At 41.4% G+C, this 14,943-nt stretch overlaps 1 long non-coding RNA gene across 2 annotated transcripts; it reads left to right on the forward strand.

Moving 5' to 3' along the window:
• The first annotated feature begins 106 nt into the window (after positions 1–106).
• LOC148397842 (uncharacterized) lies at positions 107–13,406 on the forward strand. Of its 2 annotated transcripts, none has more exons than XR_015858788.1 (3): positions 107–187; positions 4,524–4,611; positions 12,854–13,406. It is a non-coding gene; the product is annotated as an uncharacterized LOC148397842 (long non-coding RNA). The 2 variants fall into 2 exon arrangements; XR_015858789.1 differs by having other exon boundaries at positions 112–191.
• The last annotated feature ends 1,537 nt before the right edge of the window (positions 13,407–14,943 follow it).

The following is a 14,943-nucleotide window of genomic DNA, read 5'->3' on the forward strand; positions in this document are numbered from 1 at the left end:
GCTGGAATTCACTGGAGCGCCTTTAAAACTACTGCGTCACCTGGGTTGTCCACTAGATGTCATACTCAGATGACAAAATCTAATCCCTACGTCAATTAAAAACCGGTCTTAATTTAATTGTACAAAAGGGGCAGGTTGCCATAACCCATGAACTGTATCATGACTGGTGTCGACTGAGCTACAACAGGTAGGTGAGTGAGTGAGTGAGTGAGTGAGTATGAATATATATATATATATATATATATATATATATATATATATATATATATATATATATATATATATATATATATATATATATATATATATACACATACATACATACATACATACATACATATATATTTTTTTAAGTCAGAACAAACTGGATGTTTTTGAGAAAAAAAAGTTGAGTGACTTTTCAAGTGCAAGTTGAACTACAGGCCTCGGAAGGCTAAACAAAGACAGTGATAAATAATCCTTATTTATGTGTGTCTTGATGGTCAAAGTCAAAGTCATGGGTTTATGGAAGTCATCTGATCATGTGTTTGTATTGCATTCTTACCCTGGTGCACACACAAGCGTACACTGTACACAATTCTACCTGCCATACAGTGCATATGTTTAAATGATTATGCTGGATGATCACATCAGTACAGCGCCACTGTGTCGCCTTACTGTCTCCCACCATCATTGTCATGGAGACCCTATAAGTTATAACCGTGTGCATTTGTGTGTGCGCGTGTGTACTCACGAGGGGACAATGGGCCAACTGACAATGAATCTGATGGAGGTTGTGACCCCTCACAGCAGGATGCTCATACTGTGGCTCCTTGCCTTGGTCAAGGTTTGTTTATGAATCCCAGACACATCTGCGATGAGTCTTCTTAGTTCAATAGCAATAATCAAAGTGCAGCAGTGACACTAATATTCCATATTCATTTTATTCATACATTATGCCCTTGTCTAAGTTCATGCGTGTTATGCGCCCTGGCAAACTCAAAGTCGTCACAAAGTCTGCCGCCATCCAGCCATGGTGGCGCCCAACTTGGCCGAGACCCGACGGCGGCAGGGAAGCACCTTGTTACCATGGCAACCTGTCTGGGATGTAAACTCCTTACACGTACCGAGGAATATATTTCTATACACACACTAATGCTCACACATACTAAAATGAGAGTGCAAACTTATGGTAGTTAATTGATTACACAAGCTCAGATAAAATTTGAATTTCTACATGTCCTTACATGTGAGTGCTTTTCTACAATGCCTTATTTGATATGTTTCAATCCTTCATGAAGACACATTGAATTTAGAAACATGTTTACTTTCAACACAATTTATAAAGCACTTGTTGAAATACTTGGAAAGTTCACATTTCAAACCTGGATACTTTAAGGTAGTCACCTCAATAGACATTTTGTGACTTTTACCTAGCCATCCATTTTGGTTACTGCTTTTCCTAACTGGGGACATGAGCAAACAGGAGTTTATTTTAAGTCAAGTCAAGTCAAGTCAAGTCAAGTTTATTTATATAGCCCTAGATCACAAACAAGCCTCAAAGGGCTTCACATACACAAAAAATTGACAATTATTCTCAAACATCCCCTGATCTTAAACTCCCAGGAGGGCAAGGAAAAACTAAAAAAAAAAACAAAAAAGTCAAATAAAAAAAAAAAATCTTCTGGTATATACATTGTGATATGAGTGACTCAACTTATCAGCTAGTGTTTTGCTTTGGTGTGATAAAAAATATTTGAGATATGACTTAAACCCACTTGACAACAAGGTTATCAAGCCAATCAACAATTCATCAAAAAGAGGTTGATAGAATTACTTGGAGGTTGCTGTTTTTCACTAGACTGCATCATCGCTAGCATTTATAAACTTATGACTCATTAAAGGGCCTTTTGTGCACTTGTTTCTGTCATCCCTCGTGTAACCTCCTTTGGTTGAAGCGGGCCAAGGGTGGGAAGAATCCCATGTTGCGGGAGGTGAAGCCACCAATCACCGAGACACAATGACGGATCCCCCCGTGGCAGACTTACAGAACATCCGTCAAACATGGCTTTGTTTGCTGCGCATTCCTCGTCGCTTTTGTCTTCCCTCGAGCTTGCCTGCCAGTTCATCAGATCATACTCAAACCTCAAATTATGCTAACGTATTTGCAGTGAGATAATGCTAGAGCTCGCACAGATAGTACAGAAATAAAAAAGTGGTCATTCCAACTCAATTTCTGTACTAGAGTAAAGCCACAAAGTAAAAACTCTGATATTAAGTACAAACGTAAAAATTAATTTTTGGTGCGCGTTATGCAGAACACTCAATATCAACTTTACATCACAAAATATCTCGCCATTGTTCAAGAAGAAGCTAACGTCGGCTGGGCTTTTATGAAATCAAAAAGCGTGTTCCCCTATCTTTGCTCTAATTGTGACCTGATTCTGAAAAACAATAAATGTTAAATTCAATAATGACGACAATATAACAAAAAAAACACATCTTGTATGAAAGATTCAGATTAGATTGAATTATTGAATGTCAGAAGCCCGGCTGGCACAAGACATTCACTGTGAATAATTCTTGCCGCCAACAAAAATCAAACAATTCTCTTAAATAAGCCCACGGACGGGGAATATCTTATTTCTCACAAGCTCTGTTATGTAACAAACTGATTTTGACAAGCAATGAGTAGAAAGATAGATATACTTACTGTATATATCTTTGCAAATGTAGCAAAGTAAAAAAAAGTCATCAAAAAAACAAACAGTACAGACACATGAAATGTGTTTCATTTTTTTTCTGTTAGTTAACCGCTGCCTTTTGTTCTCGAGTCATTGCAGGGGTTGCGGTCAACTCTGCATTGGTCTGTTTCATCAACTGTGTTTTAATTAGTTTGAGGGAGACGTGAAGACAGACAGCATGGACAATAGCCCAACCCCAGGCCACCAAATAGAACATTTCACCCTCCCACACACACATTGCTCTTGCTGTGTTTCTATGATATATAGCCAGAAATTATACAAAAAGTACAGGCGGTGTTTGTAAAAAATAACTGAAATAAACCTTACTCACCCCTTTGACGATGCCTGTCAGATCATTTGCGTTTAAAAACACGTTCCTACACTATGTTGAAAGTTCCATGATTATTATTAGCTATTTTTCCCATACTGTGGTAGCATTAAAAAAACATTCAGAGAAAAATCTAAACTCTGCAAAGTAGAAATGGGTGTCACTTTTGGTTTATAAATTATTTTTCGGGGCAAAACTGATGGCACCCCACAAATTCTGCCAAGTAGCCAGTGACTGAAGACAAACGACATAAGCAGGAAAAGCTATTTTGTTGATTTACATGAATGGCTTTTGTACCCGATCGATTTTGTACTATAATTCCAGTAAAATAAATTTAGTTATTTTTGTTGTTTTTACTGCTGTAACCACCAGAAATCATCAAAGAATATCGTATTTCAAAATATTGTAAGGCATCTACTTTAACATACAGCATTTGAATATACTCACACACACAATAGTCGGTCTACCAAGATTAGAAGAAGTCGACAAAAAAAAATCTATTGATTCAATCAACATGTACTGCACGTTTAATATTTCCAAGAAGGAAAAGAGCTGAACTGTACTTAAATCTACTATACTGGACTGAACTGATTTCAGCCACTTTATAAGCACTGCCCAGACACCACGAGTCACACACACTTTTGAGACTCATCTTCTAAGCTGTCCTAAGATGTAAAAATGTGAATATGAACGCTTGTTTGTCTCGACTGTACGTTGGATTACAACCAGTGCGGAGACGCAGGTACTGAAATACTTGCCACGTGCTTTTACTTATTTTTGCTTATATTGTCAATTGGCGTGTAGCGCAGTGTTAAACAAACCAAACATGCGTAAGGTGGCTCAATTGTGAATTCCTGGGAAGAATAGAGGTGACAGGAACACAATGGAAAAACTCATTAAGCTATCCTCTTTGCTGGCACACAGTGGATTTTGTGTGTGTCCGCTCACTGGGGAGTCCGCTACAATGTCAGCAGAGGAATGGACGCCACCCGGGGAGTCTGTCTCCCGTGTTTATCGTCTACTATGTGGCATAACCAAACGTGAGAGAGTGCTTTAAGGGGGGGCCAGTGTCTGAGCCCTTGTGGAGGTTAGCACAGTGACAGCCCTGGCCTGTGTTAAATTGTGGGAGAAAAAGAGCTGACGCGACGGGAGCTGATGTCTGACATGACCCGGCTCGGTGGGGAGCACCTCGGGGAGCTGCTGATGCTGACTGTGTGCGCGCTCGTGTGTGTGTGTACCAAAGCAATTAAGCGACAAAGTGCAACACTTAGAGTGTTCCAGGTTTGAATGGGCCTCTTTACTTTTTCCTTCAACGCCTCTTGTTGATTCTGTAATGGGTGTCATAAAAGAAGCCATGAAAAAGTAGACACTCGCTGAACTGAGGTCTTGCGCAATATGGTGAGATTTGATATTTTTCTGCCCACTTAATCCCACTAAGTTGCAGCAATACATATTTTGCATGTTTTGTACAGAGACCGAGCCCTGAGCAAATAGCGGAAAACCTCAAGTAAATTTCAGCTCATCTTGGAAATGTCACATGACCAGATTCAGGAAAAAAAGGTGAGCCATGATTGGTTGTTACCTGAGCAACTGCGATGTCATTTTCAGTCAACAGCAAGTGGCAAAATGGCCAAAATTAATCAGTGACATAAGACATATATTGTAATTTGTTTTACTTGTTTTTTATTGACTTAAATTGTAAGGCATTTATTTTTAAGGGTAATGTCAAATGAATTTAAAATTAAATGTATTTTGGGATCATAGTTTCTGGTATATTTATGTAGGATTTATGCTGTTAATTAAATGCATTTTGGGATCATAGTTTCTGGTATATCTAGGATTTATGCTGTTAATTTAGGTACTAATTATAAAGATTTTGAGTTGGGGTGCATCAGTTACTCATAGTTGAAGTTTTGCTGCTTCATATATCTCCTATAAATGCTAAGGTCAACTGTACATACAAATATTACTGTGAATGAAGTATGTATGTGTGCGTGTGTGTGTGAAAGAGCACCTTGATGGACATGACACTGGACTTCTCCCGCAGTGTAACCAAAGCTAAGTCCCCCCCTCCCCACTATGTGCCCCCCTCCTTCCATATCGAATGGCTCTCCTTGACCTTCTCGCTCTTTGTCGTCGTCGCTCACCCTCTCACTCCCTCCCTTCTTTCTTTCTTCCACTCGCTCCTCAAGGTGCATTCACGGCTCAGTAAAGTGATCTACGAGCCCCCCCCCCTTTTTTTGGACTTCTTCCACCATCTTCTTACCCCCTCGCCATGTCCCGCCGCTTGTATGATCCTTCCATTCTTTCATGTCTTCACCTCGGTGCCGTGTCTATTCTCTCCTCTCTGCTGCTGCTTTGCCACCAGCCTCTGAGAAATACCCACAAAGGCCCCCACTGTCTGCTGTGACCCCCTCAGCCCTGTCCAAATGCAGCCAAGCGTGGGGCCAAGGAAGGGGGGACCGTTTATTTCGAGCGCACACCCCGAAACCTTTCCCCATTTTTTTTTTTACCTTTACCTCCATTTTACTCACTCATGCTCTCATCCTTCTGCCTCATACTGGGATTTTGTTAAATTCCCACTTGCTGCATCCCCTCCTGCTCACAGTTTACGTCAAAACTATCTCACTGTTTGGAGATGCCTGATTGACACATAAGTGAAAGGGAACATTTTGTTGGCAAGCTTCTCGGCCATTTTGCTTTCAGTTACATGCTAATTAGTCTGTTTGCATCGGCCAGACTCATTTGGTATTTCTAACTACTCATGTTTGGAGCAGTACAATGCAATTGTGTTCGACTACGCTTTCTTGAGTATTTTCTGGGTCTTCTCGCATATCCCCAAAACTAGTCTCACTTGACCATTCAAGGGTCACCCAAAGTAAAGTGGGACAGGCTTCGGCAACGGTACAGAAAATGTTTTTGAGAAGCCATTTATCTTAAGTTGTAAGTTCCCGTCAGGGGTCAAATTTGTGTCAAATCAACTGAAATGGTGGGAATCTTGAAACTGTGAAACTGTACATGTCATAAATATGAGTATTTTTTAATCGGACAGCAAGGGCAGTTTTCAAGAGGGAGCTTGAAACAGTTCCAAGAACTATTTGTTCTCCCACCACATTTGCACAGGTCTTTGAAGGGTCATGAGGGAATTTTGAAAACAAGTCCAAAGTTGTGTACATGTGTATTTTTATGGGACAGCATTAACAAGGGAAATTGAAACAATCTTGAGAACTTTTTCTGTTCCCATCATATTTGCACATTTTCCCACGTCAACATGCACCTATTGGTCTTTGATGGGTTAGGGGCAATCTGGAAACAGTAAAAGAGTAAAACATCATGGGAATAATCACAGATAAATTCTAGCTGACATTTTTAGTAAAAACAAGTGGTGTAAAACCACAATTAAGGATTAATCGTCAGCTCATTGTCAGACAGGCTCTGAATACACTAGATATGTACAGTGAAAAAAAAGATTTTTCTGAATTTACTCAACTTTACTTTGTCAAGTGGTTGCAAGAAATAAAATCATCTGACTCTAGATACACTTTGATAAATAGAAGCATAGTCTACTTAAAATGTATCTACATCCAGATGTATTTAGTGGATGAAATAAAATTGACTAAATTTAACAAAAACTTTTTTCAATATTATACATAATTCAGCATTCACAAACATGAGGATTTGTGTGCGTATGGAATATAACAAGGATTTATTTAATACTTTCCTATGTGACAGTAAATTACAATCTTCATGATAATGACGTTGGGTTGAACTCTAAATTGTACCACCTTTGAGGTGTTCGACTTGCAATGATGTTGGATGGATGGCTGGTTGCTTCTTTTGACAAGTCTCTCTGGTCCTTAGTAATAGATAACTTGCTTCCCCGGCTGTCAATCAACAAGCCAGTCAGTGTGCAATTGCAAATGGCCTAATGGGTCTTGTTGTCCACTTAAGTGCCACCACTGCTCCCCTTCTGTCCGTCTGCCTCTCATGAATAGAATAAGTCTAATGGCGCTTGTTTGCCACTCCACTGCTCTCCCTTATCCACCTCCTGTGCTATCACGGCTGATCAGTGTAGCTGAAGATAAGTGTGTGCGTGCGCGTGTGTGTAGAAGTGCACACTGACCTCTTCCCTTTAAAAAAAAAAAAAAAATCAGTTCCGATCAGGTCATGTTTTCATTTGCCCCAATCAGCCTGCGACCGATAAGAAAATTTGTCAGTAGGAAATCAGAGAGGACCCCCTTGAAAGAGAAGGAGGGGATGAAGGGAGAGAAGTAAGATGATCACAATGTCCACTTTTCTTGGAAGACAAGATGTTAGTTAGTGGGAATTCTGCCAATTCTTGTTTGTTCCAAAGGTTTTTGGTGGGCTTGTTAATACACACCCAACTCATTTAGGCAGGACTTTGTTTACTTGGCTTCTGTCAAACACCAAGTTGGAAACACACAAAAGCTCCAGTGACCAATGGCCATATTAATAAACAATAACCCCTCAAATGAAAGTCTACACCAGTCTCCCATAGGAATCCACATAAAGGAATGTACAATAAGGTGTCTGCCTCTATCTGCTCCAAGCATCCATTTAAAGCTAAATCAAGTCAGAGTGGACCTGCCATGAAAATGAAAACGCCATAAACCGAAAATGAAAAAAAAAAGAGAACGCTATTGCGTTAGTAGCTTGCACAATTGCATCTGCGCCAGTTCGCCTCGGCTCAATAAACGTGCTTGGGGAGCAATAAGGTGTCAATTAGAGGGACTGCCATGAGATTAGTCAGGTTTGTAGTGGGAAGCTTTGGGGACCAGGGGGCGCATAGTGATGAGAGGTAAGCATTGCAAAACGCATTTTGCCACATGTAATATTTAGTTCAGTTTCATTATTGACATCAGTGGATGCAGCTTGTACCTTAGTGTTAAAACATCAACACAACCGATATAGATGACATTTGATTATTTTTCTCCTCATTTCATTTTCCTCCATATACCATCTTAAAACAGTACTGCGGGGAACTGCAAAATTTACGCTGCAACAGTCAGAAGACACAACAATGGAGGAGAACAGAAGGAAGAAACTACTGTTATCAAAGAGGAGACTATGGGCAACGGTAGCAAATAGGAGATTGTGGAATTTAATACTATGGAGGAAAGAAAAAAGGCACAGCAACCGGGTAAACAAAAAATGTGCTTTTCATGGTTAGTTTTGTAATTTTGAGACATAACCTCGAATATTACAATAATGTCACTTTTGACCAATGAGAGACCAGCTTGGTGTGTGCGTGGGCAAAAACTGAACCCAAAGGGTAAATGCAGTCCATCAAAAACAGCCTCATTATTATTACTGATAGTTTGATTTTGGAGAGAGATTGATGACATCAACTAATTTAAGTGATTTGTCAGGTGGCCAATGGGCAATCCTTGTGTGTGCGTGTGTGTGTATGAGACCCAACCCCAGGCCCCTGGGTCAGAGTTCCTGACACACGCTCACACCCAGCGGGGCGACAAAATAATTAACTCTGACTATGAGTGACAGACAGTTTGAACACGCACATACACAAATGCATGCAGAGGGCATTACTTTCCCATAATCCGTATCACTGACAAAACCCATGATTGATTTCCAATAAACACATGCTCAACTGAATGCTTGGATTGTATTGTTTTGTATTGTAAGGGCACATGACTATGAACAGTCTCATATTGCATACACACTGTATAGAGCATAAGAGAATGAATGACTCACAACCTTGCTAGTTTGGCTACACAAATACCTCGCATTGTGACTCACGCTGGCTTTTGAGCATTTGTGTCATTTGACCATTTCACTTAGAAAAAGGGCACTTGCAAATCTTTTAAGAAATGACAAAGGTAAAAGGAATGTCACTCAATAGAGTAGAGACAATCACCAATGTTTACTGGATAACAAAAGTAGGGTTAAAAAAATGACAGTGGAAAATGATGTTAAAGATGAAAGGCAGGAATGTCTGAACGTTTTCCTCCGAGCGCCACATAAAGAAAAATCTAAGGTCACTTGCTTGAAATTCTGGGCTGGTTTGCAAATTGCCCCCAAGGCTGTAAATTCTAAAGTCTTGGATTAAACAGACAATTCCGTTGTGACTTAAAAGTCTAACCCAAGTTTGCATCATTGAAAGCAAAAGCCATGTAAGTGAGGCCTGAGTTTGGAATCACTTCTTAACCTGAGCACGTTTTGACCGTGGTTGGCTCTTGAGGTCCTGCTGGGTTAATCTACTTAAACAGTCAGAGACGGAAACGACTGGAAGCACGCGGGAACACTGTTGGAGGGCAAAACAAGCAACGCAACAAAAGGGGGTGAAGAGTCCGGAGGGATGAGAGCGGAGGTGGTTGAAGATTCCGAAAGAGGTCCCCCCCCCCTTAACACAGCAGCCACCCGCCCCGTGGACTCCCCCGCAGACGATTCCTAGGAGGTGTTGGGTGTCCGCAGTGTCACAACTAAACAAAACCATTTGAAAACAAAGTGGGTGGGTGAATGTGCCGCCGCAATCCGAGCCCACCGCTTTTGTGGCAGTGAAGAAAAACGGGCTCTCAGAATCAAGGGGATGGAGTGGCGAGCACGGGGTGGGGAGGTGCTGATCTTGGGAGGGCAGGGAGGAGGGGAAAGGTGGGGGGGGCACCATTTCAATCCACAAGTTTGCCCCCTGCGCACTCCCCCGCCCCTCCCCTACACACGCATACTTTTAAGTGCACCCTACAAAGGTGAGCAGACTTCATGAAACAGAATCTTTCACACAGAGATCCTGCAAAATAGCCTCATGTGTATTATATGATATCCTTCTGTAAAAATGAAATTATGCTCTTATCTGAAGACAAATCAAAATCTAACAGGCTCCACATGGGCTCTCAACATTGATACTTTTCAATTTGCACAATCATGTATGGTACTTTTTCTAGTAGCAGTGTACCAAGCGATGTAAACCACTGGCGCTCTCTGGTTTGAGGATACTTGGAGAACAATTCTGTCGATATGTATCAATGCACTGGGGCAGCCTGTGTCAAAAAGCTCCTTGACATGCTTGACAAGACCTCCATACCTGAGATTACAGAGGGCACGGAGTCAATTGCTACACATAGAACATGCGCTTCAGGCTCGAGGACACGCACACACATGCACACACATTCAAATCGGCTTCCGTGCAGGAAAAAGAGTTGGGGGGGGGAGAAGGGAAAGTTTCAGGTGTGATTCTGAGAGAAAAGATTGAATAAAGCGCACAAGGAAAACGAAAGACAATCTGTTGCATTAAGCTTGGCCTGCACAGTGCCGGCATAGAGCCTTTTCTACACTCCTCTTTCAGCACAGCGCACCCAGGGGACGGTAATGCTAAGCGCACCTCCATTCTTTCCACACAAACTTTGATTTCCTATTAGGTTCCTCCTGATGGGGCGAGGGAGAAGAGGAAGATGAAGAAGAGGAGGAGGTGGTGGATGTTGAGATGGTGGAGGGCAGGAGGGGAAAATGAAAAGTGCAAAGGAGGCAAAATGCGCAAATGGGAGGTGATAGGATTGGAATCATTTATCTGACAGTTTTAATTGCAAGTGGAGACATTAACATTCTAAACTGTTGTGCAAGTGTAAAATGTGCGACTGATACTTTTTGTTGCAAAATTGTGTAATTGCATTTTTTAAAACTTTTTTCATTTTTATATTCATATTTATTTTGTGCTAACAGCTGATTCTGATTTTATTTTTTTATTATTTCATTTTTTAAATTTCTTTTAGTTTGTGTTAAGAGCTGATTCTGAGCCATTGCAAATAGTGCATCTATATCCAATTTTAGAGCACCCCTTTGCTCTTTGACATGGGTTAGTTTATTGTACAGAAAGGCAAACAAAGAAGTAAAATATGTCTAAATAAATGTCCATGAGATATCACATCATCCACTTTAAGCGAGTGTCAGTTAAAAGACGTCTAGGATTGCACATCTTGTTGCCACAATTGACTGAATGGTAAACGTGCGTGTCCTGAATTTGGTGTCATCGGTTCCCATGAGGGCAATGCCTGAACACGACTTCTCGACTACGCAGGGAGTGGACACTTATTCATTTGTCTCTATTATTGTTCCGAATTTTCTTAGAGTTAACCCCATTTGCTTTTTGGATGGCATGTGGAGACAGTTCCACTGCAGGGTAGTTAAAAAAAAAAAATGCAAAACTTTTTTTTTTTGTCAAAGAAAGGGTGTGCTTCCCATGTCCCGTCTGGGAAAAAAAGGGGACAGATATTAAAGTCGGAGAGGCGAGACGGACATTTGGAGACAGAAACATACCGAGAGAGACAAAAGAGAGCAGTGCAGAGGTAGTCAGAGAGAGAATGATTGATTGATGTGGTCAGTGAGGCGTCACTGATCTCCACGGGAGCCCCCATCCCTCGCCCCCCCAACCTACTGAGTGACTTTTACCAGGTCTTGTTAGGGAGCCCTAAAATATATTTTCACAGTAAACACGGATTTATGGAAATGGGGCATGGCTTAGAAGTCATGTTGAGCCAGGCTGATCAATTCTTACGGCTGGTGTGTGTGAAAGTGATATCCTTGTGTGTTCCCTACTTGCCCCACTCTGAGGCGCTCCACCCATGGCCGGGCTGAGAGCGAGAGTGGGTCTCTCCTGGGAAGTGGACAAGGAGGGAGGAGGGCAGTGCGAATTGAGCCCCTCTGAAAGGGAACCAAATCCAAGCAAAAAGGCTTCAATGTACTGTATCCCCTCACCTGAAAGCAGATACATGGGGGGTGGTGGGGGGGGCTACAATACCAGCAGAAAGAGAGAGGACACTCGTTGACAATTTTTTTTTACCAACGAAGACTTTTTACTCAGCTCATCCATCTCCGGGCTCTCTCTCATCTTGCACCCGGTTAACGTTTATCCACAATAACAGGGTCTGCTTAAATTGGGCCAAATGCAGCAGGTTAAAAAATGCAAACGTGACATCAAATAAAAGTGAATATCATTATGAATAGATCATATTTTTAATAGACTTCAATAAATAATGCTACACATCAGATGGTGGGGCCATATGAATTGTCTGTTGCGTCATAAACTTGAATTATAAGCACCAATGTCCTTATTAGACACCATGCCCCAATTAATTAGCTGTCCAGTCTTCCTTTTGGATAATCAACACAGAGCTCAAATTCCTTGTCAAATCTTCAATTTAAATAATTGAGCAGCACAGCAAAAACATATGCCATACTCCAAGTCTGTTATTTTATCTTCTTCTGTCTCTTTGAATAATAAGAACACCTTCCCCTAAATAGACATGAGACACAATAAAGACCTGCTTATTTTTTCAACTGGATAAATAAACAGCATTTCAAACAGATGACACGCTCCAATTAATAGTCATGTCCAATTGGATAATTGGCACCTGGAAAAGATGTTGAGTCGTCTCAAAAATGCCCTTATCATTTGCCAGAATAAACAAACGCCGCACCTTAGAAAAATGTCCTGCCCCAATTATTTGCCTACCCATTTCTTCTCTTCAGAAATCAATACAGCACTTCAAATAGAAATCTTGGATGCAATTAATCACCGGTGGTCAAACTAAATACTACTGAATTCCCCGGAGAGCTAAGTGTCAAAGTAATTGAATGTTTCACAATAAATTTGATCAACAGAGTGGTGAAAATGACCGCTCAGATGATTTATGAATGAGTGTGTGTGTGTGTGTGTGTGTGGCAACCCTTCCAGCACTCTTACATCGCTCTCATGTTCCGAGGTGTAAAAAAGACCAAAAAGCGCCTGCAGCCAACTCACTTCCGAATGATTCTGGCTTTTCTTTACAAGTGGGCAGAATGGTGAAATCTTTTCTACCGGGTGAGGAAGAAGGAAGAAGAAGAGGAGGGCCGAACGCACGCCCAGGAAATTTGACCCTACAGGAAGACATACTGTGTCAAAGGGAGTAAATAGCCTTACAATTTAAGTGCTTCCTATTGGAAGGTACAGTACACACACACACCCTGCAATTGCTGTGTGTTGGAGTGTAAAATTAGGTTTTCGAGATTAGGGTTGTCACATCCTCTTATATTTCAATAAATGTATGCCGTACCTCCAATAGGCAAATAAGCAGTACTCCCCAGTTATATCCTTGGATAAAAAAATATGTAGCGTCATTCTCCGTTCAATAACTTCTCCCATTTAATATTTTATTTAATGACGGCCACACCTCAAATATATGCCATGCCTCAAAATAATTTTTGAGGTTGTCTACTCCAAATGCACCACCTGCAAATTGACACTAAGCCTGTGCCATCTTTCATTTGAATTATTAGATGCTCCAGCTCTAGTTGATGCCATGCCTAAAATAATTACAGGTCCCATCATGTTATACGTGAATAAAAAAAAACAAAAAAAACAGGGTGCCTTAAGAAGATGGTTTGCCTCGATTAATCTTTGGTTTTGTTTATTTAAATAGCCAAATAGCCACCACACTTTTAATTACCTGTCGTATCACTCACTTGAATAAAGACATCCCCCATCTTCAATAGATGCTAAATTAATTGAAAAAGAACATTATGCATGCAAGAATTTCTGCACACTCATGATACACCACATCCTCAAAACAATCCAACACACAAATGCACACACACAAGCACACACATATACACAGAAAGCCATGTAACGTATTCCAGAGGAGCACCTAGCATTGTGGATAATTGCTGGGCCCATTGTGCTGTGTTTGAATGGGCTGGTTATCCAAGAAGCCTCATGTTCGAGTCCATGTACGTTTGCTTTGAAGGTGGCCCGCACAAAGAGCTAAAGCCTTGCCGGAACAAAAAAAGCTGGGCGACCCTGCTTCGCCCACAAACGGCTTTCATGGAAAGGAACCAACAGATAAAATGATCCTCTTCATTCCACGGGTGCCTTGTTATAGTAGAGAGACCACAGGATGTACAATGTCAAAATAGTTTAACACCTCCTCTTTAGAAGATGGAAAGCTTTTAGCCCGAGGACACTCTCACTACTATACAGGACTTTCTTTTCGTTTTGCTCAAACTTTGACATTACTTTGGCTCTGGAAGATCTCTGCAAGCACTTTCTTAATTGGATTGGATTGCATCGGTTACTTTAGGTATGTCTGGTTGGTTGAATTGGGTGACCTATTCATTTATCCATCCATACATCCATTATCTGTATCTTGACCTCTTGGGGGTCGCAGGCGTGCTGTAGCCTATCCCAGCAGTCATTGGGCAGTCAGCAGGGGCCACCCTGAACCAGTTGCCAGCCAATCGCAGGGCACACAGAGACAATCAAACATCCGCTCTCACATCCCAATCAGCTCACCATGCATGTTTTTGGGATGTAGGAGGAAACCGGAGTGCCCACTCAAAACCCACTCAGGCACGGGGAGAACATGCAAACTCCACACAGGGATGGCCTGAGGTGGAATCGAACCCACACCCTCTGCACTGTGAGGCAGACGTGCTAACCAGTGCCCCACCGTATTATTTTAGTCTATGGTTAAATACTACAATGTAATATTCACCAATTGATGGGGACAGTGGAACAATCCATTCCAGAATTGTAAATGCACCATCAGTTTTCATGTTGTGACTCCATCTTGCATAAAAGTAGTTGGATAACTGAGGGGCCATTTACACCACAGCAGCCTCACATTGCACGACTCGAGCGCATCATTAACAATTAATAGCCTCACTGACTTGCCACTTGTTGCCATCCGACAGGTGCTCAGTGCCTCACAGCTGCACTGTGTGTGATCACCATGGGTGACGCCACACAACATACAGTAATACTGGGTTACTGTTGCTAATGAGAGGTGAGGCTCTTTTGAAGTCATGGGGGCCCACTGGCGGTCTATACAGTTGGTTAAAATGACATCGACTCAAATCACACTGACAACAATTGTCCTTTTTTCC

This window comes from Syngnathus floridae, chromosome 5 (assembly GCF_059516105.1).
Source record: "Syngnathus floridae isolate MCC-2025c chromosome 5, RoL_Sflo_1.0, whole genome shotgun sequence".
Classification (NCBI taxonomy): Eukaryota; Metazoa; Chordata; class Actinopteri; order Syngnathiformes; family Syngnathidae; genus Syngnathus; species Syngnathus floridae.